This window comes from Primulina tabacum, chromosome 9 (genome assembly GCF_025594145.1).
Source record: "Primulina tabacum isolate GXHZ01 chromosome 9, ASM2559414v2, whole genome shotgun sequence".
NCBI classification, from domain to species: Eukaryota; Viridiplantae; Streptophyta; class Magnoliopsida; order Lamiales; family Gesneriaceae; genus Primulina; species Primulina tabacum.
In genome coordinates, this window is record NC_134558.1 from 12407203 (window position 1) to 12432598 (window position 25396).

The following is a 25396-nucleotide window of genomic DNA, read 5'->3' on the forward strand; positions in this document are numbered from 1 at the left end:
ACCGCACCCGCGGTCCAGTATGCAGCGCACCCGCGGTCTATTGTCAACTTCCTTGTCAAAGTTGCTAGTTATCTTCTTTAATGCTTTCTACACTACTTTTTATGGGTTTTATTAATTATATAATGCATTGCAATGACCAAAAATGAGATAATTGAAGATTGATATCAAATACATTGAGTTCTCTCAATTTTCAAAGCTTTTAGCTTTGTTCTTCACAAGAAGAAAACCAAATCAAACTTATCAAAGATTTTCATCTTTGTGGCGTTTGTCGATTGTTCTTCGCACGGATTGTCAAAACAAGTTCTTTGAAGGTTCGTTTTAAAATTCAATCGTTTTATCGTTGATATTTGTTGCTAAGTTATAATCGCTTAGAGGTGAATATCACAAAATCGTTACTTGTTTCAAAAGATCGGGACAAAATAATCGTTCCTTGTTTGTTATTGAATTGAGGGTGCGATTTATATATTCGTGCTTGCCTTTCATTCGTACGAGGATTCGTATCATTTGGTATCAGAGCTTTGCTCATTGAATTCAAGTAAGTATCGTTGTTGTTATTTTTCAGATTTGTCTCAAATTTCATTATGTTTTCGGATCTGTAGTATCCTTTTGTTACTATTGTCATATCTACCAAAAACAAAAACAAAAATTTGTTCTGTTTCAAGTTTTGTGTTATCCTTTGTTTTATTTTAAGATCTGCGTTATTTCTATCATCTTTTGATAATCCAGAATTCCCGAAAAATTTGTTCTTGTTTTTGTGCAATCCATGTGAAACAGTTGCAAGTGTTCACAAGTTGAATCATGTTAGTTTGATAAAAATATATATATATATATATATATATATATATAAAGATTGAGCACACCTTTGAGAGAACTATCAAATTCTAGTGAAAAACATTTGAGTGCGAGTGTTTTTTCTTTGGAGTGATCGTGAGAATTTGGGTGAGGAAAATCTTTTATTTCTACTAACATTTTATTGCAGGTACAAAATCTGAAATTAAAATGGAAAGGGAAGTAGGAGAGAGTTCGAACCAAGGGTTATCTAAGGTTCAAATGGAGGCGTTATTTGGGCATTTTAGTAGAATGTTGAGGGCCGAGTTGGATCCTTTATATGAGAGGTTGGATAGGCTTGAAGTTAGTACGAGTGAAAATAAATCTAAGCCTAAATGAAACGTCCTGTCCTTTTTATTGTTTTAAAAGTACTAGAAATTTTTTTTCTTTTTTTTAAACCTCACTTAGCATCGGCCGAACCATAAAATATTTTTGACATCATTTTAAAAATAACCATCCACTGCTATTTAAAAATCCAAAGGAAAATATTTTAAAGCATAAAATCGTCAAAAATTTTACCAAACCTAAAAACATTATTTGAAAAGAATAGCCCATACTAAACCTCTCAAAAATCTCTCAAATGCATAAATAAATAAACTTAAAAATCTTTAACTTAAATCATAAAGCAAAATGCGGAAAATGTAGCGCTGGTCCTCGGGTTGTGTGCGCCTTCAATCCAGTCAAATAACTCATCAAGTCCTCCCTCAATACCACCTGCATCCATCACACCTAGTGAGTCTAAAGACTCAACACACCATAATCTTTATAACGAGTAATACGTAATACAGTCAACATATAACAGTTAAAAATATGTGTACTTAAAATATCATTTTCATGAAGATGCATAAACATAAACATTTTCGTAAACATTTTCATGATGCATAAAACCTTAAACATAAACATTTTCATAAAATACTTTTTCATGACATGCAATCATAATCATTAACTTTTTCCTTTTTTCTCAACATGACATGACATAAAACCTTTAACATGATCATGAACATTTTCTTTTTTTTTTCTCTTTTCCTTTGTTGAATTCAGATCGTTAATTGTGACTTTCCTGACATGACGATGGATCCATCTACATAAAACCACAGTACTGGGCGGCGGGGGACACCAGCAACACTCTCACCGGTCAACTGGGCCCTGGCCTAACATGATCGAATAGAAATACGATCGTCGGGGCTCCCTCTGGGCCTTCTCCCATGAATGGGCTCCCTCTGGGGCCTTATCCCCTCACGATATTCCCATTCTTACCTCAAACCTCATAACCTCATATTCGTAATAATGGAAACACGATCGTCGGGCTCCCACTGGGACCAAAACCCTCACGACGTCGCAATCATTAACGAATTAGTCACAATCACTTCACTTCCTTCAACATTTATATTCTCACCACTTTATAAAAATCATGCATAACATAACATTTTATTTTTGAAACCAAGCATGCAACATGTCTTTTAAATGTCTTCCTTAAATCATAAAAATCCCTTAGACATTTAAAAATCATAATTTAATCATAAGCATTTCATAAACATTTAAAAATAATCATAATATCATAAAAACAGTATTTAGGGCACTGCCATGACCTTTACTAATTTCTAAGTGTAAAATGACCGTTTTACCCCTGGACGTATAATTTCCCGTTTTTGACTTTTTCTTAACTTCTTTGACTCTAACATGTCCCAACTAATTATTTAAACTTACATGAATTTTCTCATATTTTTATTTAGCTTAAATCGATGACTTTTAAATTAATATTTAAATAAGACGTATTACTGCGTTTTAATCCCGAATTAAACCAAACCTTAATATAAAATTCCAAAATTAAAAATTTAGACATCTAAATAATTATTTAAGCTTAAATACAATTTTTCAGAATTTTATAAAGCTTAAAATTAGGCGTTTCAATTAACTCGTTAATTAGCGTTTCGTGCAGCGATTAAATTCCGAATAAATCCAAAACTCGTTATTTTGATCCCAAATTTTACACATAGCATTTTTATGATTTATTCTACCCTTCCAAGTCATGAGCCACCCCCATGGACCCATGGATTCGATTTTAACCTTTTAATTTCTCGTTTTGACACCTTATCGATTGCATCGAGCCATCTCCTAATTTACGCGAGCCACGCCCGAGCCACCTTGAGCCAAAACTTAGCCAACCCACCTAGGGACCCTACTGTGCACGCCCAGCCCGTAATACAAGCCCTAGCCCGCTCAAAACCTTCCTGAAACTTGACCCAAAATCTGTACATGTGTGTGTGAGTGCCTTCTAGCCTATCTTAGGACTCCTAGCCAACTAGGACACCTCCAACCCTTAACCACTTGACCCCTCATGACCCTAACCTTCCCTAGCCCACGTCCAGACCAAGCCCAGACCAACCCATGTCCTGGAATCAAGCAGCGAACCACCCTCATGCCAGCAGCAGCTTACGCGCAGGTGGTCTCCTCACGCATCCAAGTTTCCCTCGAGCCAGCAGCCTGCCAAACCGCACCAGCCCCTGCCCAGACCATCTTGCACCCTCTTAGGACCCTAAGGACCTAACCTAGCCCACGTCCCCAAGCCCTAGACGCGAGCACCAACCCATCTGCACAAGACAGCAGCCTCGCGTCCACTTTGATCCCTCACGGTTTCCCTTCTTTCTTCGAGCCACCAGCGAGCCCATCACTCAAGCCCCTAGCCCAACCCCTTCCCATCATTCTAGGACCCTGATGAACAACCAAACTCGCCCTTAGCCCCGCTGCAGAGCGCCCCTCCCCTTGACTTCCCCTTACCTGCACGTGCGAGGAGTCCCTACTGCATGGGACTCCTCCAAAGCTGCGCTCCAGGGGTCCTAGCCATGCTAGGACCCTTCCTGACCCTGACCCACGTCTAGCACGAGCCCTCCTCGAGACCTGGTTGCACCCCTACGCCCTATGCATAAGAACGAGTCCCTTGAACAAACACACACCTTTGCAAAAACTCACGGCCCTTTATCTTTCCTTGTATCCTACGGTTTCAGCTTGTATTGTTTATATTGCAGCGTGATTGTTCGTTCTTATAGCCTCTTAAACTTGTGTAAAACAATCTCATATTACTTCCTAATCATGGCAACCCCTTAGGTACAAGAATTTCATGATTTTTGGATCAACAACGTGCTTTGAAAATTCACCTTTGATGCACAAACGAAATTATTTGAAAGTTTTACTTATTTTTCATGCAAAACATAATAGAATAAATTCTATGGTGTGATAGATGAGTAAAAGGATAATTATGGCGTGCCTTTGCGTTTTAAACGCACGATTTTTCATTGACGATTGAGGAACGACGGCTTGAATTTTCCTAGCAAATATCGATGCTTTCTTTGTTGTTTTCCCAAAATTTTTCTTGAATTGGAGGTGTGTGCCGTGAATTGAAGGGATAGAAAAGAGTTTGAAGATTTGCGGGGTGTGGGGCGTGGGATTTTATGGGTTTAGGGTGGGGTTTATAACTTTAAATACTTAATTAAGTTGCTAATAAGGCTTAAGCCCACTAAGTAGGTAATTTAGGCCCATTAGTGCTTAATTAAATTATTAAAAATAATTTTGATTAATAAACTTTGTGAATTTATTAGCCGGGTTGCCAAAACGTTCATATTTTTGTTGAAAAAACAACACCGATAAAAATTACGTCCCGGCGTATAAACCCATCTCAAAACCCCTTATTTTAAAAAAATAAGAAAAAGCATCACCCATATTTTAAATAATTTTAAAACAATTATTCCATAAAAATATTTTCTATTTTTTTTAGCCATCGTCTCTGTTCCTCGATCGCAACTCGAATATCCTTTAAAAATACATTTTAATGCAACCATGTAGAAAAATATAATTTTAAAGATGTCAACAAGCACAACATAATTAATTTATGCAATTAAAACATTTAATTCAAATACAGGAGAATTTAATAATTGCATGCATGTGGTTTGCGTGGACCTTTAAATTTTCGGGGCATTACACTAAAGGTTTGGGTAGAGTGGATGAAGAAGAGAATGATTATGATTTTGAAAAAGAAGAGGAGTGTAATAGCCAAGCCTGGTGAACGGTATGGTTTAAGATTTCGTATGATTATTGGCTATTTGGATAAGTTTAAGTATAGTTTTGATGTTAAGGATGGCGATTTATGATTTATAGTATTGTTGATGATAGATGTTGTGTAGTTTGATTGTAGCGTCATTACGATTAAATTCATGATAATTCGTATGTTGAGCCAATTAGTATGAGGCCAATTGGAGTGGTTAGATAAGACATAGAGGTGTAACTTTCTTATTTTGAGTTTTGTTCAAATCATTGTGGAAGGTAAGCCAAAAGTGCCCCGAAGTGTGTCGTGTGTTTCGACGTTCCTCCAGTGACACATGTTGGGAGATTTAGCATAACCTTTTTCTCAGACCTTCAAATGATCTGAAATTTTGAGAGGTTCAAGAAAAGACATAGAGCTACAACTTTGTAGTTTATCATTTTTCCAAATTATGACGGGAAGAGGCGTTTCGGAGGCGATCTTTGGAGAAGCTGTGCGCAGAGTGGAGAGCGCACCCGCGCTCTAAAAGATGACCGCACCCGCGGTCTACTGTTTCAAATTTTTGGATGATTTGCCGAAGGCATAGCGCACCCGCGGTGCATGGGCTAGCGCACCCGCGGTCTGTGAACAGTAAAGTCGTGTTTTTGGTGTTTTAAGGTATAAAATAGGTGGAGACTTCACTTTTCTCTCATTTCTTTCCCATTCTCTCGGTTTCTTCAGAGCAAGGAAGCTAGGGTCCTTTTTCCTTTCATTTCCTTCCTTTGATTCAAGCATTTTGTTGGATTATTGAAGTGAGATCAAGATAGTTTTGGGTTCAAGGAAGCTAAGGTAATCTTTTGGTCTAGTTTATTCTTAGTTTTTGGTGTTGGAGATGATATGGGTTGTTGATGGTGTTGGTTTTATGGCTTTATGGTATTGTTGTTGGACTATTGAGTTGTTGATGGTGTTATTCATGGTTTATTGTTGTAGGTTTTGTACCAAGGGATTAGAATCAATTGCTCCAAGGGTTGTAAGCTGAATTTCATTCCTTGTGCTCACATGATAATATATGTATTGTGTTACAATGTTTTAACATGTTATTCCCTTCCATTTGATTCATATTATGTATAGATATACCTTGTTGTATATTAGAGGCAATTGAATGTCTCAATTGTGTAAAAGGGAATACAAGAGAAATAGTATGCAAAGTGTTTGTTAAAATGCCCAAGAGAGAGTTCAAATGTTTTATGGATTGATAGATACATAGTCAGAGATTGCATGCAATTAGTTGATCAACGACCATAGGCTTATATCCCTCAGAGTTATCGATTTATATCGATGGGATATAGGTACAGAGACAGAGATACTATTTAGTTATCAATCCAACCAGAGTAAAGAGAAATACCATCGTTATTGTTATTATTGCTATGATATTCATGTTTCAGAATATTCATGTTTCAGAGTTGATGGTATTTAATGTTTTCAAAGCCATGTTTTACAGAGTATGCTATGCATCCATTGTTATGTAAGAGTTCCACTTGCTGAGTTTTATACTCATTTCAGTTATTTCATGTGATGCAGATAAGAGCGATGGACCAGGACGTTGACTAGAGCCGGGGTCATATGCATATCATAGATTGAAGGAAGAAGATATTTTGATAGCTCTTTGGACATGATCATACAAATGATATTTTGTATTTTGGTTTCATCATTTGATTGATCATGTATGTACTTTTGTTTGTAAAAAGTGAATTTATGTGGTTGTCAAGAAAATTTTTAAATCCTTCCTCCCTTCAAAGAAATGTTTATTTAAATTCCGCTGTTATTTTACTAAAACCGGTCAAAGGTGTTACATTTAGTGGTATCAGAGCACCGTTCTTTGGACCAATGCATATGACTTCGTCTACTTTCAACGGTCCGGGTATGTCTTTTCTTGCATCTATTCATTGTTAATTTTTGATATGTATTATGTGAGCACATTGTAGGAGTTATGCCTCCTAAGAGAAAGGCTTCAGAGGGTGAGGATAGCTCTTCATCTAGAGTTGTCGACGAGTTCGGCAAGTTATTGAAAGAGCAAGCCAAGGTCCATAGTGAGCAGATCCAACAGTTACTCCATATGCAAGGTGCAGGTCAAGGTAGAGGCCAAGGAAGAGACCAAGTGGTTCAAACAGTTGGAACCGATGGGGTATTTACTGCTTTCAAGAGAATGGATCCGCCTGAGTTTGCAGGAAGCACTGATCCATTGGTGGCAGTAGAGTGGATCAAGGCACTTGAGGCTATTTTTGATCATCTTAACTTTGAAGACAAGGACAGAATCAGTTGTGCAGTGTTCATGTTAGTCAAAGCTGCACGCATTTGGTGGAATGCTACCAAGGTAAGTGTGGATGTACCGGCATTGAAGTGGCAGGAGTTCACTGATCTTTTCTATGACAAGTACTTCCCTGATGCACTTCGAGCTCGGAAGGTGACTGAGTTTTTGGAGCTTCGTCAAGGAGGTATGAATGTCGATGAGTATATTCTGAAGTTCGAAGAGGGCTGTCTCTTTGCCCCGTATATTGCCTCCAATGACAAAGACAAGGGTGCTCATTTCATTAGAGGCCTTAGAGCAGAGATCAGAAGGGACATCAATATGTCGAAGGCGGTGACATTCAAAGAGATTGTGGCTAAGGCTTTGTTGGCCGAGCAAGACGAGAAAGATATTGCAAGAGAGAGACAGGCTAGACACCAGGCCATTGCTCAAAGAGGCCAGGGTTCGAATCAAAGAGGAAAGGATCGTTTCAAAGGAAAAGGCAAGTTTGAGTCGAGTCCTAAACCACCAGCAGTTCCATTTGATCCAGAGAGGCCCTTGTGTCCCAAGTGCAGTAGGCATCACAGGGGAGAGTGCAGGTTTTGTTCTTATACTTGCTACCGATGTGGCACTGCAGGCCATATTGCCAAAGATTGTCCGAGAGGATCGGGTAAAGAGAAGGTGCAGGGTCGCATCTTCACTATGACGAAGGAAGGTATAAATCCTGAATCTTCCGTGATCTCTAGTACTATTTTAATTTCAGGCAGAGTAGCTACGACATTGATTGATACAGGTGCTACTCATTCTTTTATGTCTGAATTATTTTTCAGATCTTTGGGTATAGTTCCTTCTGTTATTCCCCTCCAGATTAATGTTGTATTGCCTTCGGGAGATGTGTTGTGCCCGACGTCTATTGTGAATTCACGTTCTGTTCAAATTGATGAGCGAGTGGTTTATGCCGATTTGATTGTTATTCCGATGGTTGCGTTTGATATTGTACTTGGCATGGATTGGCTATCAACTTACCGTGCAGTGATTGATTGCGTTGCCAAGACAGTGAAATTTGCAGATGATGCAAATAAGGAAGGTATGCTTGCCAGTTCAGGTACTTCGCTGGTTCTTCCTTTTATTTCGTGCCTTGAGGCTAAGAAGTTGTTGTTTAGAGGTTGTGATGGGTTTTTGACTTCGATTGTTGATATGGATGGAATTGTGAAATTGAATATTGATGATATTGATGTGGTGAGAGAGTTCTCTGATGTATTTGAGGATTATGTGCCCGGTTTGCCACTGGACAGAGATGTGGAGTTTGTGATTGATCTAGTTCCAGGTAGGGTTCCTATTTCTAAGGCTCCGTATAGAATGGCCCCTAAAGAAATGAAAGAGTTGAAGACGCAGTTGCAAGATCTTTTGGATAAAGGTTTTATTCGGCCGAGTTCTTTGCCTTGGGGAGCTCCAGTTCTTTTTGTCAAAAAGAAAGATGGGTCTTTGCGGTTATGCATTGATTATAGAGAAATCAACAAATTGACGATTAAGAATAAGTATCCGTTGCCACGGATAGACGATCTTTTTGACCAATTGCAGGGGGCTACAGTGTTTTCGAAGATTGATCTTCGATCTGGCTATTATCAGTTGAAAGTTAGGGAGTCTGATATCCCTAAGACGGCGTTCCGGACCAGGTACGGTCATTATGAATTTCTGGTTATGTCGTTTGGTCTGACTAATGCTCCTTCAGTCTTTATGGATCTAATGAACCGAGTATTCAAGCCGTATTTGGATAGCTTTGTCATTGTTTTCATCGATGAAATATTTATTTATTCCAAGACCAGAGAGCTTCATTCAGAGCACCTCAGAGTTGTTCTTCAATTGTTGAGAGAGAAGAGGTTGTATGCTAAGTTAAAGAAATGTGAGTTCTGGTTGGAGCAGATTTCTTTCTTAGGCCATGTTGTTTTGAAGGATGGTATAGCTGTTGACCCAGTAAAGATTGAGGCGATTCAGAAGTGGTCTATTCCTACCACTGTATCAGAGGTACGCAGTTTTCTTGGTTTGGCGGGTTATTATCGTCGTTTCATTTCAAATTTTTCCAAGATTGCCCTGCCGTTAACCAATCTGACGAGGAAGACTGTGAAGTTTGAGTGGTCCAATGATTGCCAAAGTTCATTCCAAGAGTTGAAAGATAAGTTGACGTCAGCTCCTGTACTTGCATTGCCTAGTGGTTCAGAGGACTTTGTTGTTTACACTGATGCGTCGAAGAAGGGTCTTGGTGCAGTGCTGATGTAGCTTGGGAAAGTTATAGCTTATGCTTCTCGCCATTTGAAGGACTACGAGAAGAATTATCCTACGCATGATTTGGAGCTAGCAGCAATGGTTTTCGCCTTGAAAATCTGGAGACATTATTTATATGGCGAAAAGTGTGAAATTTTCACGGACCACAAGAGTTTGAAGTATTTGTTTTCTCAGAAAGAACTCAATATGAGACAGAGACGGTGGTTAGAGCCTGTCAAAGATTATGATGTGACGATTAGTTACCACCCAGGGAAGGCAAATGTTGTAGCAGATGCTTTGAGCCGTAAGTCAAGTTTTTCTTTGAGTTCTTTGATTCAGAAGCCGTTGTTGTTAGACTTGCAAAGGGAAGAGATAGCTTTAGTAGTACCGGGAACCATTGCTAGTTTTTCAGCAATGGTTATTCGGGCTACATTGACGGACAGGATCCGTAGAGAGCAGGCCAGTGATTTACAGTTGACAGAGATGAGAGTCAGAGCAGAGGAGAGAGGTAATTCAGAATTTGGATTGAATGGAGATGGTTTGGTGACTTTCAGAGGCCGTATTTGCATTCCTGTTGGTGATGATATTCGGCGAGACGTCTTGACAGAGGCACATACCGCGCCATATTCGATAAATCCAGGTAGTACCAAGATGTACCAGGATCTTCGTAGACTCGATTGGTGGCCAGGTATGAAGAAGGATATTGCCATGTTTATTTCTCAGTGCCTAACTTGTCAGCAGGTGAAAATTGAACATCAGAGACCTGCTGGGACATTGCAGTCATTGCCGATTCCTCAATGGAAATGGGAGAACATTACGATGGACTTCGTGACTGGTCTTCCCAGAACGCTGAAAGGTTTTGACTCTATTTGGGTTATTGTTGATAGGTTAACCAAGTCAGCGCATTTTCTCCCAGTTAAGACGACGTATTCCATGAACCAGTATGCCGAAGAGTGTATAGCAGAGATTGTTAGACTTCATGGTGTTCCTGTGTCGATTGTGTCTGATCGTGACCCTAGATTTACTTCAGAGTTTTGGAAGAGTTTGCACAGAGCCTTGGGTACACGGTTAGCATTCAGTACAGCATATCATCCCCAGAGCGACAGTCAATCAGAGAGAGTTATTCAGATTTTAGAGGATATGCTCAAAGCTTGTACTATGGATTATCCTGGTAGCTGGGATTCTAAATTGCCTCTTGTTGAGTTCACGTACAATAATAGCTACCAAGCGACAATTGGCATGGCACCGTATGAAGCACTTTATGGCAGAAAGTGTAGATCTCCCTTGTATTGGGATGAGATTGGTGAGAGGAAGATGTTGGGTCCAGAGTTGGTCCAACAGACAGCTGATGTTGTTGCTGTTATTCGGGAGAGGATGAAGACAGCGCAGTCGAGACAGAAGAGTTATGCTGATGTGCGTCGTAGGCCGTTGCAGTTTGAGGTTGGCGACCATGTGTTCTTGAAGATTGCACCTCTCAAGGGTGTGATGCAGTTTGGCAAGAAGGGAAAGTTGAGTCCGAGATTTATTGGCCCATTTGAGATCTTGGATAGAGTTGGTGATCGAGCTTACAGGTTAGCCCTACCGCCAGATTTTGACAGAGTTCACAATGTTTTTCATGTATCTATGCTCAGGAAATATATTGCGAATCCTTCCCTTGTTCTTCACCACGAGCCATTGGATTTGACGCCGAATTTGACTTACCAAGAGATTCCGGTCCAGATTCTGGATCGCAAAGTTAAAGTATTGAGAAACAAAGCGATCGGCATTGTTAAAGTCCTTTGGAGGAATCATTTGATTGAAGAGGCCACGTGGGAACCAGAGGACGAGATGAAAGAGAAGTACCCTGAGTTGTTTGCGCAGTGACGTCAATTTCGAGAACGAAATTCCTCTAAGGAGGAGAGATTGTAATAGCCAAGCCTGGTGAACGGTATGGTTTAAGATTTCGTATGATTATTTGCTATTTGGGTAAGTTTAAGTATAGTTTTGATGTTAAGGATGGCGATTTATGATTTATAGTATTGTTGATGATAGATGTTGTGTAGTTTAATTGTAGCAACATTACGATTAAATTCATGATAATTCGTATGCTGAGCCAATTAGTATGAGGCCAATTGAAGTGGTTAGATAAGACATAGAGGTGTAACTTTCTTATTTTGAGTTTTGTTCAAATCATTGTGGAAGGTAAGCCAAAAGTGCCCCGAAGTGTGTCGTGTGTTTCGACGTTCCTCCAGTGACACATGTTGGGAGATTTAGCATAACCTTTTCCTCAGACCTCTAAATGATCTGAAATTTTGAGAGGTTCAAGAAAAGACATAGAGCTACAACTTTGTAGTTTACTATTTTTCCAAATTATGAAGGGAAGAGGCGTTTCGGAGGCGATCTTTGGAGAAGCTGTGCGCAGAGTGGAGAGCGCACCCGCGCTCTAAAAGATGACCGCACCCGCGGTCTACTGTTTCAAATTTTTGGATGAGTTGCCGAAGGCATAGCGCACCCGCGGTGCATGGGCTAGCGCACCCGCGGTCTGTGAACAGTAAAGTCGTGTTTTTGGTGTTTTAAGGTATAAAATAGGTGGAGACTTCACTTTTCTCTCATTTCTTTCCCATTCTCTCGGTTTCTTCAGAGCAAGGAAGCTAGGGTTCCTTTTCCTTTCATTTCCTTCCTTTGATTCAAGCATTTTGTTGGATTATTGAAGTGAGATCAAGATAGTTTTGGGTTCAAGGAAGCTAAGGTAAGCTTTTGGTCTAGTTTATTCTTAGTTTTTGGTGTTGGAGATGATATGGGTTGTTGATGGTGTTGGTTTTATGGCTTTATGGTATTGTTGTTGGACTATTGAGTTGTTGATGGTGTTATTCATGGTTTATTGTTGTAGGTTTTGTACCAAGGGATTAGAATCAATTGCTCCAAGGGTTGTAAGCTGAATTTCATTCCTTGTGCTCACATGATAATATATGTATTGTGTTACAATGTTTTAACATGTTATTCCCTTCCATTTGATTCATATTATGTATAGATATACCTTGTTGTATATTAGAGGCAATTGAATGTCTCAATTGTGTAAAAGGGAATACAAGAGAAATAGTATGCAAAGTGTTTGTTAAAATGCCCAAGAGAGAGTTCAAATGTTTTATGGATTGATAGATACATAGTCAGAGATTGCATGCAATTAGTTGATCAATGACCATAGGCTTATATCCCTCAGAGTTATCGATTTATATCGATGGGATATAGGTACAGAGACAGAGATACTATTTAGTTATCAATCCAACCAGAGTAAAGAGAAATACCATCGTTATTGTTATTATTGCTATGATATTCATGTTTCAGAATATTCATGTTTCAGAGTTGATGGTATTTAATGTTTTCAAAGCCATGTTTTACAGAGTATGCTATGCATCCATTGTTATGTAAGAGTTCCACTTGCTGAGTTTTATACTCATTTCAGTTATTTCATGTGATGCAGATAAGAGCGATGGACCAGGACGTTGACTGGAGCCGGGGTCATATGCATATCATAGATGGAAGGAAGAAGATATTTTGATAGCTCTTTGGACATGATCATACAAATGATATTTTGTATTTTGGTTTCATCATTTGATTGATCATGTATGTACTTTTGTTTGTAAAAAGTGAATTTATGTGGTTGTCAAGAAAATTTTTAAATCCTTCCTCCCTTCAAAGAAATGTTTATTTAAATTCCGCTGTTATTTTACTAAAACCGGTCAGAGTTGTTACAAGGAGAGCCAAAACGAGAATTGGGGTAGAAGCGGAAGAGGTAGAGGATTTGGTAGGGGAAGAAGAGAAGCCTTACGTGGTAGGTACGATGATGGGAATAAGGAAGATAATAACATAGGTAGCATTAAGATGAAAATTCCGTCGTTCCATGGTAAGTCGGATCCAGAGGCTTATTTAGAATGGGAAAAGCGAGTTGAATTTGTGTTTGATTGTCACCATTATTCCGAACAAAAGAAGGTTAGGTTGGCCGTGGTTGAATTTGTTGATTATGCACTTATTTGGTGGGATCAATTAGTGACCACAAAGAGAAGATGCAATGAGAGGCCTATAGAAACTTGGGCGGAGATGAAAAGCGTAATGAGGAAGAGGTTTGTACCAAATCACTACTACAGAGAAATGTTTAAGAAGTTACAAAATTTTAGACAAGGTGTGAAGAGTGTTGAGGACTACTATAAAGAATTGAATTGGAAGTAGTCATGATTAGAGCAAACATAGATAAGGATAGTGAGGCTACTATGGCTCGTTTTCTGTGTGGTTTGAACAGGGAAATTCAAGACCAAGTGGAGCTTAGACATTACTTGGATCTAGATGAAATGGTGCAAATGGCGATAAAAGTGGAGCAACAACTCAAGAGGAGAGGAGTTGGTCGTACCACACAAACTGGGAATACATCAACACCTTGGCGTTCCAACGTTGTTAAACGTGAAGAAAGCAAGGTAGTGGTCAAGCCCAAAGTTGACATTAAACAGGAGGCGCCTAAGCAGGGAATGCAAGGTAAACCTGAAACTCCTATTAATCGTTCTAGAGATATTAAATGTTTTAGGTGTCAAGGAATTGGACATATTGCTAGCCAATGTCCCAATAAAAGGGTGATGGTGTTGAATAATTATGGGGAGTATGAATCTCATAGTGAGGGAGATGATGGAGAGGATGAAGATGAGATGCCTGCATTAGAAGATCCTGATGAGGGATATGAAGCAGTTGTGGGTGAGGCATTAGTGACTAGGCGTATCATGAGTACCCAAGTCAAAGAAGAGGAGACGAATCAGCGGGAAAACTTGTTCCATACTAGATGTTTTGTCAGTGGCAAAGTTTGCAACGTTATTATAGATGGAGGAAGTTGTACCAATGTTGCTAGTCTTGAGATGGTTGAAAAATTGAGCTTGCCTACTTTGAAACATCCTCAACCATATAGGCTACAGTGGTTGAACGACTGTGCTGAAGTGAAGGTAAACAAACAAGTTTTGGTTGCATTTTCGATTGGGAAGTATGTTGATGAGGTATTGTGTGATGTGGTACCAATGCATGCTTGTCATATTTTGTTAGGAAGACCATGGCAATATGATAGGCAAGTGACACATGATGGGTTTAGAAATAAATATTCTTTTGTACTCAAGAAAGAACCCATTGTTTTAATTCCTTTGTCCCCAAAACAAGTGTTGGAGGACCAATTGAAAAAAAAGAAGAGAGATGAGGCCGAAAGAAAGAGTGAATTAAAACGTTAGATGGCCTTTGAAAAGAAAAATGAAATGGCTAAAAACAAAAGTGATAAAAAAATTGAGATAGCCATACAAAAGAAAATTGAGGAAAAAGAAAATGAGAGGAAAGAGACCAAAAAGAAAATATATATGGTCCAAAAGAGTGACATGAAACAATTGCTTCACATACATGATACACTTGTGTTGATTCTTTACAAAGAGATTCTCTTTAACACGAGTGATATAGCCGGAAATCTTCCGAGCATTGTTGTTTCCCTTTTGCAGGAGTTTGATGATATATTTCCGGAGGAGCTACCTCAAGGAATACCACCATTGAGGGGGATTGAGCACCAAATTGATTTTGTACCCGGAACTGCATTACCAAATCATCCAGCGTATAGAAGCAATCCGGAGGAGACCAAGGAGCTTCAACGGCAGGTAAGTGAATTATTAGATTGGGGTTTCGTGCGTGAGTCCATGTCTCCTTGTGTTGTACCTGTTTTATTAGTTCCTAAGAAAGATGGCTCATGGCGTATGTGTGTAGATTGTAGGGCAATCAATAACATAACCATTAAGTATAGGCATCCCATACCTAGACTAGATGATATGTTAGATGAGTTGCATGGTGCTTGTATTTTTAGCAAGATTGATTTGAAAAGTGGATATCACCAAATTAGGATGAGAGAAGGTGATGAGTGGAAAACGGCTTTTAAAACCAAGTACGGGTTATATGAGTGGATGGTCATGCCTTTTGGCTTAACTAACGCTCCTAGCACCTTTATGAGGTTAATGAACCATGTCTTGCGTGCATACATAGGAAAATTTGTTGTTGTTTACTTTGATGATATCCTAGTATATAGCAAAGACTTGGATGAGCATGTTAATCACTTGAGAATTGTGCTAATCACACTAAGTGCTGAAAATTTATATGCTAATTTAAAGAAATGTGATTTTTGTACAAGCAAACTTGTCTTCCTTGGTTTTGTGGTAAGTTCGCAGGGGATACAAGTAGATGAGGACAAGGTAAGTGCTATTCGAGATTGGCCAACGCCTGCTTCTGTTGGTCAAGTTCGAAGCTTTCATGGTCTTGCAAGCTTCTATAGGAGGTTTGTAAAAGATTTTAGCACACTGGCGGCACCGATGACGACGGTGATTAAGAAGAACGTTCCATTCCATTGGGGCGAAGAGCAAGAGAAGTCTTTTAATATTATTAAACAAAAGTTAATTAATGCGCCTTTACTTGTTTTGCCTGATTTTTCTAATACTTTTGAAATTGAATGTGATGCTTCAGGTCTAGGTATTGGTGGAGTTTTGATGCAAGGAGGACGACCAGTGGCGTATTTTAGTGAGAAACTCAATGGAGCAGCGCTGAACTATCCAACGGCGCTGAACTATCCAACGTATGACAAGGAGTTGTACGCGCTTGTGAGGAATTTGGAGGTGTGGCAACACTACTTGAGGCCTAAAGAGTTTGTGATTCACACGGATCATGAGTCTCTTAAGTACCTTAAGGGGCAGCAGAAGTTGAACAAGCGGCATGCTAAGTGGGTGGCATTCATGGGTACATTTCCCTACATAATCAAATACAAACAAGGTAAGGATAATGTAGTGGCTGATGCACTATCACGAAGGTACGTATTAATCTCTACCTTGGAGTCGAAAATCTTGGGATTTGAACATATGAAAGAGTTGTATTTGTTGGATGAGGATTTTAAGGAGATATTTGAAACATGTATGCATGGTCCACATGACAAATTTTATTTGCATAATGGGTTTTTATTTAGAGAAGATAGATTGTGCATTCCTAAGTCATCAATTCGTGAGTTACTTGTGAGGGAGGCACATGGTGGTGGTTTGATGGGGCACTTTGGTGTGGCTAAAACTTTGAGTTGTTTGCATGATCATTTTTATTGGTCACATATAAAACGTGATGTTGAGCGTGTTTGTGATAAGTGCATTACTTGTAGACAAGCTAAGTCTAGAACACAACCACATGGATTGTATACACCACTTCCTGTCCCTAGTGAACCTTGGGTTGACATTTCTATGGACTTTGTTTTGGGGTTGCCTAGGACAAAGAAGGGGAGAGATTCTATATTTGTTGTTGTTGATAGATTTTCTAAGATGGCACATTTTATTGCTTGTCACAAAACTGATGATGCATCTCACATTGCGGATCTATTCTTTAGAGAAGTCGTTAGGTTGCATGGTATGCCTAGGACTATTGTTTTGGACCGTGATGTTAAATTCTTGAGTTATTTTTGGAAAACGTTATGGGCTAAACTTGGCACAAAATTGTTGTTTTCTACTACATGTCATCCTCAAACGGATGGACAAACTGAAGTTGTTAATAGAACTCTAGGAACACTTTTGCGTGCTATACTCAAGAAGAACTTAAAGAATTGGGAGGATTGTTTACCCTTTGTTGAGTTTGCTTATAATCGTTGCGTGCATTATACTACAAATTATTCGCCATTTGAAATTGTATATGGTTTTAATCCTTTGACTCCGTTGGATTTGATGTCTTTACCTGTGAGTGAAAGGTTGAACATGGATGGAAAGAAGAAAGCTGAATTCGTTAGAAGTTTGCATGAGAAGGTCAAGGATAATATCGAGAAGAAGAATTTACAATACACGAAGCAAGCCAACAAGGGAAGGAAAAAGATGGTTTTTGAAAAGGGAGATTGGGTGTGGTTGCACTTAAGGAAGGAAAGATTTCCAGAAAAGCGACGTTCAAAACTCTTACCTAGGGGTGATGGACCATTTCAAGTAATTGAAAAGATCAACGACAATGCCTACAAATTAGATCTACCAGGTGAGTATAATGTCAGTTCTACTTTTAATGTTAGTGATCTTTCGTTTTTTGATGTAGGAGATGATCAAGATTTGAGGACAAATCCTTTTCAAGAAGGGGAGAATAATGCAAACGTGGTTGATCAAGCACCAAAGAAAGCATGAGAGTCGTTGGAGTTGCCCGAAAGACCTATAACGAGGGGACGAAGTAAAAAGTTTAAAGATGCACTTCAAGGACTCATGATGAACTATCAAGGAAGTCCTACAAGTTGGATGTCTAAATTAAGGAGGTTGGGAATCATGGAAATAATATTGGAGGTTTTTGGAATGTTATTCAAGTGCAATTGCCGAAGGTGGAGCGCACCCGCGCCAGTTCAGGGACTGCACCCGCGGTCCATGATAATCAAATTTAAGAGAATATTGCCGAAGTTATACCGCACCCGCGGTAAAGCAATGATCGCACCCGCGGACGGCAAGCGCACCCGCGCTCCTACAATGACCGCACCCACGGTCCTTTTATTCGAACTTAGCCGAAGCCACACCGCACCCGCGGTCCAGTATGCAGCGCACCCGCGGTCTATTGTCAACTTCCGTGTCAAAGTTGCTAGTTATCTTCTTTAATGCTTTCTACACTACTTTTTATGGGTTTTATTAATTATATAATGCATTGTAATGACCAAAAACGAGATAATTGAAGATTGATATCAAATACATTGAGTTCTCTCAATTTTCAAAGCTTTTAGCTTTGTTCTTCACAAGAAGAAAACCAAATCAAACTTATCAAAGATTTTCATCTTTGTGGCGTTTGTCGATTGTTCTTCGCACGAATTGTCAAAACAAGTTCTTTGAAGGTTCGTTTTGAAATTCAATTGTTTTATCGTTGATATTTGTTGCTAAGTTATAATCGCTTAGAGGTGAATACCACAAAATCGTTACTTGTTTCAAAAGATCGGGACAAAATAATCGTTCCTTCTTTGTTATTGAATTGAGGGTGCGATTTATATATTCGTGCTTGCCTTTCATTCGTACGAGGATTCGTATCAGTTTTCTTCTTGTGAAGAACAAAGCTAAAAGCCTTGAAAATTTGAGAGAAACTCCTCAAAATATTTTTATCAATCTCAATTATTTCGTTCATGTCTATTACAATCATTATAAAACCAATAAAATATGCGAAAAGTAGTGTAAAAAGTCATAAAGGAATTTGTAAACAAATTATACACGGAAGGTCGCGTGATAGCACAAGATCACGCACGGGGGCGCGCGAAGTTCGGCCAATGCGCGCGGTGGCGCGGGTTTCCGCGCGGTGGCGCACTCATGGGTACGCGTGCTGTCCTCATGGTCTTTTAACACTTGAATAACATTCCAAACACTTCTATTGTTGTGTCCATGTTCCCCAAACTCCTCTAATTTAGACACCCCATTTGTTGAACTTCCTTGATAATTCACCATGAATCCTTGAAGTGCTTCGTTAAACTTCTTGATACGTCCCCTCGTTATAGGTCCTTCGGTATATTCTTTGTTGAACTCCACCACTTGCTTGAATATGCTTGATTCATCATTTTTTATCGCAATCAAGCTTGAAAGTTCAAAAGACCAATGCCACTTAAATCTTCCCCCAAACATTTGCACACAGTGCCTAGCCAGATTCATATCATACTCCCCTTCTTCAAAAAGATTTGTCCTCAAATCTTGTCTACCTACACAAAAACGAAGCAAGTTAGTAATAACAAGAAGTATATTATCAACATGCTTACCTTTAAGCTCAAGATTGTAGACGCTATCATTTATTTGCTCCATTAGCACTGGAAACCCCAATTTCACGGTCGCCTTCCCTATGTATTCATCAACCTCACCAAACATCAAATAACAAATCACACCAAATGATAAAATATCACTAAGGATCACAAATATCAGATTCCTCCCCTTCTTAGACCTAGTTAGCAACATAACAAATTTCATACATGTGTTAGACCATATCTCACTAGGAATAAGATGTAACTTATTCACGACATATGAATACACTCGACATGTCTTTTTCTTGCATGCAATGTATGTATCCCAATCACCCTCAACATATAGCTTCGTATGCAACCAATACATATAATCATGCATTATATCTATTGTTCTAGTTACGTCATAGCTACCAATCAAACAAATGTTACGTGCCTTATTATCAAGTAACAACTCATGCAATATGTTATTTATCAAACCACTACAATATTCTTCACCATTATATAATTCATTCATTGAATATAACATGAACATTTTATTCTCCTTAAAAATACATTCATCATGAACATAGAAATTGTTACATTCATTCATACTCTTTTCCCTAATATCACCAAACAAATAATAATCTTGCTAATAGAACATGCTAAATTTACTATCCATGTAAACATTTAACTCTTCACAAAGATTAGAACATATTGCATACAATTCATTGTCATGACTAAAATTCATCAATTTGACAACTCTTGAAAAATCACAATCACTAACATTTAAATTTGAACTATTCAATATGTCATCATTCTCAAATCTATGACTTCTAGGCACAAAGGTTAATTCACAGTTAGACCCTTTAGACATCCCACTCTCAACTCTTTCACCAAACGCTTGAATACAACACAACAACGAAGTAAGATAAGGACGAAAGTCATACCTCATGGTTGTTGCGTTGGCAACTATCCTTACCTCACGGTGAGTGTTCTCAACATCAAATGGATCATCCCATTGCATTTTTACACCTTCCTCATTTGCTCGTCTCCTCATCATGTCTTCATCGAAATCCTGCAAAGGAGAAATAATAATGCTCGGGATTGAACCGGCTATATCATCACAATGAGAATAAACCAACTTGTACATAGGTACATGAAATGGTTTATGCAAGAACAAGCAACTCTCAACCTCACTCTTTTGATTCTTTTGGGCCTTTAATTCATTTTTTTTTCTTTTTCTTTGGCCTCTTTTTCTTTTTTTTTTTCTTTTATTTCATCATTCTCTTCTTTTTTTTCTTTCTATGGTCATCTCACTCTTTTGTTCACTCATTCTTTTGACCATATCACATTTTTTTCACTCATTTCAAGGAATTTCAATTGATTCTCAAGAACAACATTTGGATTCAATTGAACACATGAAATATTTTTTTCTTCAAATGTTTTGAGCAACAAATTTTCTTCTTGCCTACTCTCCTCCTCCTTAATAGACAAATCACACATTTCTTTTTCCCCACCTAATGATTCAGTCCTCATTGTATATTGTTCAACAACATTCATCTCACTAACTAGTGGCATAACATCATCTTCAACTCTATTAATCACCACCTCAAATTCATGTTCTTCTACAACCGCAACTTCAACGCCAACCTCCATTTGAGATTTAAGCTCAACTGGTGATTTTACTACGGTCACCTCCTCACGTGGACATTGGCTAATATCATGCCCAACGGCTAAACACCAACAACATATAATATCACAAGTACTAGAATTTGAGTTTTTAAATGTACCTTGATATTCATATTTGCTAGCTTCACATCTCGACTCCTTCTTTGGCCTAGCACTGATTTTCTCTCCCCGGTTGCTATACCCACTACTCTCCTCACATCCCCTATCATCATCTCGATGCAAATACAACGATCTATTCCCTCCAAATCTTCTACGTCGCCTATCCTCATCATGTTGCCTATCATCATCCCGATCCAAATACAATGATCTATTCCCTCCAAATCTTCTACGTCGCCTATCCTCATCATGTTGCCTATCATGTATTTCCTCTCCTTCACTCCGCCTATACCTCTCACGTAGAGGCTTAAACTCCTTCTCCCATATTTTATCCAACCCTTCTAACATTGTTTGAAATTGACGATCGTCAACCATTATACCTGCAAGAAAAGGTTAGTATAAAACAATAAAAGATAAGTTTCCTCACCACGAATCCTCACTGATCATTCCAATGGAAATTCAGTCGTCTTTTTTTTTTTTTTACTACAAAATACTCACCGGTCGCTCCAAAGAAATAACGCTCGCACTCAAGTGTTTTCACTCGAATTTGATAGTTCTCTCTAAGATGTGCTCAAGCTTTGTACTTGTATATCAAACCAATCAGACTCAACTCGTGGACACTCGCAACTGTCTCACTTGGACTGCACAAAACAAAGAACGATAGAATAACACAGATTTGAAAACAGAACAAAGGATAACAAAGATCTGATAACAGAAACGAAGGAATAACACAGATCTGATAACAGAACGAAATTTATGTTATTCTTTTCTTATATAGAAAGATTTGACAATAGAAACAAAAGGATAACACAGATATGAGAACAGAACGGATTTTAAACAGATCTGAAAATAGAAACAAAAGGATAACACAGATCTGATAACAGAACGGATATTTTTTTTTTATTTTTAGACAGATCTGAAAATAACAACAACAATAACTTACTTGAATTCAATGAGCCAAAGCTCTGATACCAAATGATGCGAATCCTCGTACGAATGAGAAGCAAACACGATTATCGAAATCTCACCCTCGACTCAATAACAGACAAGGATCGATTTGTTGTCCCGATCTTTTGAAACAAGTAACGGTTTGTGATATTCACCTCTAAGTTATTAAAACTTAGTAACAAATATCAACGATAAAACAATTGAATTTTAAACGAACCTTCAAAGATCTTGTTTTGACAATCCGAGAGATAAACAATCGACAAACGCCACAAAGATGAAAATCTTTGATAAGTTTGATTTGGTTTTCTTCTTGTGAAGAACAAAGCTAAAAGCCTTGAAAATTTGAGAGAAACTCCTCAAAATATTTTTATCAATCTCAATTATTTCGTTCATGTCTATTACAATCATTATATAACCAATAAAATATGCAAAAAGTAGTGTAAAAGGTCATAAAGGAAGTTGTAAACAAATTATACACGGAAGGTCGCGCGATAGCACGAGATCACGCGCGGGGGTGCGCGAAGTTCGGCCAATGCGCGCGGTGGCGCGCACATGGGTGCGCGGTGGCGCCACTTGTGGCGCGGTGGCGCACCTGTTCCTGGTTCGTGCGCGCGGCTGCGCCGCTTCTGGCGCGGGTGCGCGCTTGCTGCTATCCTCATGGTCTTTTAACACTTGAATAACATTCCAAACACTTCCATTGTTGTGTCCATGTTCCCCAAACTCCTCTAATTTAGACACCACATTTGTTGAACTTCCTTGATAATTCACCATGAATCCTTGAAGTGCTTCGTTAAACTTTTTGATACGTCCCCTCGTTATAGGTCCTTCAATATATTCTTTGTTGAACTCCACCACTTGCTTGAATATGCTTGATTCATCATCTTTTATCACAATCAAGCTTGAAAGTCCAAAACAACAATGCCACTTAAATCTTCCCCCAAACATTTGCACACAGTGCCTATCCAGATTCATATCATATTATATTTGTGATGTTGAGATTGACGGGGTTACTGAGACTGTATTGTTATGCCGTCGAAACATCAGCAAATTGATATTGATCAGATTCAGTATTTATTGAGATTGTACCGTATGTCGTTGACATTGATCAGATTGTATGTTGATTTGAGTATTGATCAGAACAGATCTTGAATTGAATTGTACGTTGACACAGTATATTCAGTATTGATTTGAGAGTGTATACTGATATTGTGCATATTTGATATTATCAGTGCCAGATTGGGTATGGACAGATTTGACTCCGAGACTTCGACTTCGTCAGACCGAGAGGAGATGTATAAATTGATGTTGATGCGGGATTGCACAACTCGAGTTTGGTTTTACTTGAGTTTCCCAAAATCACATACTTTACTTTATTGCATTGATATTTGCAATTGAATGAAATGAATATCTTTGATCTATTGATTTATGTATTGAGTCATAGGTGGATACGCCTAGGCAGAGACGATTGATCTCGTGACAGGGGTGCCTGATAGTGATGGAATCGTCACGGGCACATTGCACATTGTCAAAAGATACTGATTTGGCGAAAGTGCCAAAGTATGTGACGGATAGGTCAAGACGCCGGACGTTTGGCTATATCGAAGTGGATAGAATTGGAGTTTCTTCTATTACTGGTGTTCGATATGGAAAGAGCCAAATTCCGTGAATAAGAATGTACCACCACCCCGATCGGGTGTGTAGGTGGGTGTATGTTCTTATTCCGATCGGGATCCCTAGATTAGGATGAGTCGAGTCAGTGTCTAAGAATCACGGAGTGTGATTCAGAGTTTGTATTGATTCATGTTTTTGATTTAATACATGTTATGAAATATCTATTGCATGCTTTTATATCTGTTTATATGAAATGCATGTTTACATGATTTATACTGGGAATGTAATTCTCACCGGAGTTATTCGGCTGTTGTCTTGTTTGTATGTGTGCATGACAACAGGTGGGGCTGGAACAGGATCAGGAAGAGGATGAGATATTATAGTTAGCGTGGAGATCCGGGCCCAGAAGCAGAATAGGATTCATCACTTGATGTATAGCTGTTGAACCTAGGCGAGATAGAGACATGTAGTACATGATGTGTACTTTTATACTGACATGTATATTAGATATATTACATTATGTTTCCGCATTTATATTTAAAAAGAAAAAAAAATTAATTTAGTCCCACTTTTCTAAATTGTTGTATTTAACATTAACAATGATTAAAACATGAATTAGCGTCCGGGTCCCCACAACAGGTGGTATCAGAGCAATAGGTCTAGAACTTTAGGTTTTTGAGACTGAGATAGAAGCTAGTGAGCGGGGTAGAATGAATTTTCTTTCCTTGCATGTGATTGCTAGCATGTGATTTATTATAATGTTGAATTACATTGTATATGCTAATATTGCGATATGGGTTTATTGTTTTGAAGATACATGTTACCTGAATATCTGAGTTGATTTGGTAATGTGTATTATTTGAAAATGAATCAGAACCGATTCTTGATCAGAGGTAAGCTGATCAGAAAGGGACTGAGAGGGATTTGTCTCATGTGATTGATAACTCTTGTGATCCTCAGATCTATCTCCTCGAAGAATTCCAGAACGAGAAAGTAGGGTGACTGATCAGATGGATGTGTCAGAAACTCTGATGGAAACACAGTTGATGAGGTTTCAGACATTTCAACCGCCGATTCTGAGGGGTATCGAGACGACGAGTGATTGTGAGAGTTGGCTCGACGATATCGAGATGCTATTTGATTGACTCGATTACCCAGATGAACGGAGAGTTAAACTGATTGGGCACCAGTTACGGGAAGTCGCAAAGAGCTGGTGGATTGCAACCAAAGAAGTTTTAGAGCAGCGTGGTACAGTGATTACGTGGAAGATCTTCAAAGCTGAATTCTATCGAAGATTTTTCCCAAGCTCATACCGAGAAAATAGGAGGGCAGAATTTGAAGATTTGAAACAGGGTAAGTTAAATATTGAAGAATATGTTGCTCAATTTTCTATCTTGCTACATTTTGCTCCTCACGTGGCTTAGAATGATGAAGCTGTAACTGATCATTTTGTGAATGGATTGAATCCTGAGATACTGACATTGGTGAACACAAGCCGACCCTATAATTTTGCTGACGCCTTGAATAGAGCAAAGAGAGCCGAGGCAAGTTTGATTCGACAACAAGAAAGGATGTATGTGATACAATCTCAGAAACAGCAACAATCTCCAGTCCAATTCCTGCAATCCCCTTTGAAAGTTGTGGGGACCCGGACGCTAATCGTGTTCTTAATCATCATTGGGACTAATTAATCAATTATAAAACATGGTCTAAATTTTTTTTTAAAATGCGGAACGTAGTGAAATAAAACGTATATACATTTCAGTATAAAAGTACAAGTCCTGTACCACATACATTTATTCAACTAAGGTTTAACAGCTAATATCACGTGTCTAACCCTATCTCTAATCCAAGTCCGGAGCCTCCACTCTAATCACGATCTCTCTTCATCTTCTCAACCCTGAACCTGTCCCACCTGTTGTCATGCACACATGCAAAACAAGAC